The sequence below is a fragment of the Rousettus aegyptiacus genome, unplaced genomic scaffold (genome assembly GCF_014176215.1).
Source record: "Rousettus aegyptiacus isolate mRouAeg1 unplaced genomic scaffold, mRouAeg1.p scaffold_m13_p_2, whole genome shotgun sequence".
In the NCBI taxonomy this organism is placed as follows: domain Eukaryota; kingdom Metazoa; phylum Chordata; class Mammalia; order Chiroptera; family Pteropodidae; genus Rousettus; species Rousettus aegyptiacus.
This window is the reverse complement of record NW_023416295.1, coordinates 123,452,639-123,457,220: the sequence shown is the minus strand read 5'-3', so window position 1 is coordinate 123,457,220 and position 4,582 is coordinate 123,452,639.

Genomic DNA, 4,582 nt, shown 5'->3' with positions numbered 1-4,582 from the left:
TTTGTTCTTTTGCATGGGTATTCTGCTTTTCTAAAACCATTTATGAAGAGACTATTTTTTCCTCATGTGAATTCTTGTAGCCCTGTCAAAGATTAATTGGCTGTATATGCATGGGTTTATTTCTAGACTCTCTATTCTGTTTCATTAGTCTATGTGTCTATATTTGTGCCAGTAGCACACTGTTTTGATTATTATAGCTATGTAGCATAGTTTGAAATTAGGAAGTGTGATACCTCCAGCTTTGTTCTACTTTCTCAGAATGGCTTTAGCTATTGAGGGGCTTTTGTAGTTCCGTACACATTTTAGGATTGCTTTTTCTTTTTGTTAAAAAGATGCTTTTGGGATTATGGTAGAGATTGCATGGAATATGTAGATCGATGTGTTAACTAACTTAATTGTGGTAATTATGTCACAATGTATACATATATCAAGTCATCATGTTATATACTTTAAATATATACAATGCATCAATTATGCTTAAGCAAAGAGTGAAAAAAAGTACCCTGCATTACAAATTTTATTAGGAGCAAAAATATCAATATTAAAAACCTAGAATTTTATAGTAGCTTAATAATGATACTAAATTATATAAGGAAATATATTATTGTGAAAACATAAAAAAGGGCCAAGTAAAATATTATACAAAAAAGATGTAAGAACAGAAACACATAATTCAATAGAAGAAATACAAAAATTTATCAAGTCGGAGAATCAGAAATCTCACTGATTTCTGACATTCTAAGAGGAAAACAGAGATATGAAGAATAAAAATGGAAATGCAACACCAGATCATAAGTGTTTCAAAGAAATTAAAAGATAAAAAATGAAGAGGTAAAATTGTTTTTAAAATATCAGATTTATACATTGAAATAAAGAGAAAAAACACACAAGAAAATGATGAGAACTTAATCTATTGAAAAATCTCGACCATTGCCAAAGAGGAGAGATAGAAAAAACTTTAGTTCTACATAGAAATTTAAATTTAAATATCACAGACAAAGAGAAAAAATTTAAATTTAAATATCACAGACAAAGAGAAAAAAATTATAAGGAAAAGAGACCACAGATAAAAAAACAAGACAAAGAAAATAGATAATAGCTTTAAAAAACATGAATGAGAGAATATAATGGAATTGTATTTCCAAAATGTAAAGAAAAATAATCTGGACTTCTATTTCAGCAAATTGTTATTTAAATAGAAGGCATGAAAATAAATTATTGTCTATGCAAGGTTTTAGATGCATTGCTACTTAAAAGCCACACTGAATACGGTTGTGTATAAAGTATGTAAATAACAGTAGACACAGTCAGAAGATAGTCTGAAGAAAAATAAACAAATAGATGCCTTAGTAACATTCATTATTTTCTTAAAATATGTATATCTATATCTATTTAGTTCCGTCTATCTTCCTATCATTTATCATCCCAGTCTTGGAAATATATAAAATAGTATGATGAAGTTGGAAGGAGATCAAGAGTTTTTAAAAAGTGGAAAATTCTTTTATTCTTAGACTGAAAATAAGGATGTCAAATTTTTTTAAGTATGGAAAGATGAGAAATAATATAAAAACCAAGAAAAACATATGATAAATTGTGTTATTAAAGCAGATCTAAATGTATTGATATTAACAAGTAATCAAAATAGACTAAATTCAACAGTTGAAAGACAAGGATTGACAAATGTAATAATAAAGGCTTGCAATATACCAGTATTCTTGTTTTTCTGTCTATACTAATTACCGTGTGATGACATCAGTTAGCCTCCTGGCTTTAAATAGTATTTAAATAATGATGACTCTAGCTTCATATGCCAATCTGGACTTCCTCCTAGAACTCTAGACTCATATACCCAATTACCTGTTCAACAACAATAAATCACAGGATTCATTATTAGAAGAGTTAGTGGAATTATAATCTTATTGGTCAGTGAAGGTTTCCATGAGAGAGAGGAACCATGAGAGAGAGGAACCTTTATAATGAATTTTGAAAAATGAATACAAGGTTCAGCTCAAGTTGGGCTGGGAGCAGGGGACTTTCAATGGGTAAAGAAACAGATTCAGCAAAGGCTTTGAAGAAGAATGAAGCCTAATTTGAGGAATTGAAAAAAGGATGTTGTAATCACATATGAGTATACTATAGGAAAGTGTTGCAAATAAGGCCCAATAGATGGGCAGAACCAGGATCCTCCATGGCCCTTTAAAACTTCTTAAAGATTTTGATTTTTATCTTAATAACAATGAGAGGTGATTGAATAATATTAAGCAGATCACTAAATGATCATATTTGAATTGGAAAGATTCTTAGGAAAATAAATGAAATGTTACTCATCTCCAGCATTTATCAAGACACATGGTACACAGAAGAGCTCAAATCCAAATTGTCCTTTGAATGTACATGAGATTATCCAGAACTGCATCAGTTTTAATAATCAAGTTTTAAAGAATTTTATTATTACTTTCTAATACTAAAAGTGGCTTTTTCATCAGCTCTGTAACACCCTCATGTGAATATCCTCTTCTTTTTATATTATTTTAGATATATGGTGAGTTAACAATGAATTATATTTTTCAAGTCATGATTTAATATAAACTTGAAATGGTAGAATGTGTATACCAGGAGTTGTGAATATCTACTCAATATTTAAAAGTCTTTGGGTCATCTTATGTCCCTAGGTAAAACTTCAAAACCCACTTTTGACTCAGTTTTAATTTAGCACAGTAAACTGCTAATAAAAATTAGAAAATTAAAAAATATATTTTTTCACACATGATTTGCAAAGCAAATCTGCTGAGGTTTTTTTTTTTTTTTATTAATAAATCTAGCTTACTGTTGTATGCTATTTAATTAACCAGTGCACGAATTAAATGTCCTCAGTTTAATATTCATTTTGTAGCTCAATACTGTAAACTATTCACAGCATAATTAAAAGTCCTGAATTCTCCCAGGAATGATATTACCAGTTAGCAACCAACCCATGAAATAGAGAAGCCTGACTATTACTCTGCTAAATTGTGTGTGTTAATAAAACTGCACAAGTATTCTTTGTTTAATCTGACTGAGCAGAGAAAACCCCAGCTGGCATCCAAGCTACCTGCTTTTAAAACCTCTCCAAGCATCCAAGCTCCAGGAGAGCTTCATTAAAGTTAATATAAGAATTGTATTGTATTTTATTGAATTTCATTGGATTTTCTTCATGAAAGAATTTACTCTCAGATAACACAAATTCACTGTACTGTCACCAAGTATAATCATTGTCATGTTTCAAGGTTGATATTTATCTTGAATAAGAAAAAAAAAATGTAATATAAGGTTTTAAAAGAAAAACAAAAAGTTTGCAGCTTGATCAGCGTCACTTAGAAAAATTACTCAGTTTTATGTATAAGATGTTTAAAATTAAAGGATACTTTCTTTCTAGATACTCATTATTCAAAGAATCAATGAATCAAACTTTTAACTAAAATAACTACCAAAGGACCAATGACCTTGTTATTTCAGTCTTATACAAAGAATGTGAATACTGCATGATGAATTTCTCCACCAACTGCTGCAGCAGTCACAGTGAAGAGAGGATACACAGAGAATTAATAGTGTATTGGTACGGTGTTTGTATAATTATTCTAGATATCCAGGCTTTCCCCTGAAAGACAAATATTTTCAGAAACCTAGCCTACTACTTGTTACTTTGATATTTTTGATGCAATCCATTAAAAATGTTTTATAGTTTGGATCAAATCTAAGTTTTATGAATGATGCTCTTCCATAAGAAATACCCCAATACATGATCATTTTGTTGAAAAATAGAAAAAAATAGGAAAGTGTGTCTTCACTGCTTTATTTCCCGAAGAATTGCACATTCCCTTAATTGTCAAATCAAAATTGATCTTACACTTGAAAAATTATCACTTGAATAGCACACATTTCTTTAGAGTGTTAGGGTAAATGTTCTGTGCAGAATGCTAGTGACTGTGAATGAAGGAGAGGATGAGAGGTGTGCTATATTTCATAGATATTTTCTTGGCAGGTGCCAATGAGGAGCCAGAGCTATTGATTTTGATGCTGACTTGCATGTTGCATATTTAAAGAAATTCAATATGGGAATTGATTTAGGTTAAACAACTGAGTATGCACACTAGACCATCTCCATTAATTGTTAGACTCATAGAACTTGAAGGCTAAAAGGATCATATGGAGAATACTCAGGTTTAAAAGCTATGTTTTAAAATGGCTGTAAATATTTTAGGGGATATGTTTTGCATTCTTCTTTGAAACTCACCTTGGTGGTCAAAAATTTTTGGAGAAACTGTTCTCACGTAACTATTGTTATTTTTAAAATTTTTTATCTTGACCTGATGGAAATGAAGAATTGTATTTGACATTAGTATCTTTCCTCACAGTGAGAAATAGATGTCTTTTCTTCTCTAGGCTAGATTAAGAGTGGAATTTGAGGCCCAATTTGTGTACCGAGGCTTTTATTAAACATACTTTTTTGTTGTTGCTAATGTCGTTTGTGATTTAAAAGGATATAATACTTAAAAGAATTGATTTATAATGAATTTAGTTAGCATCTACCATTTTACCTGGT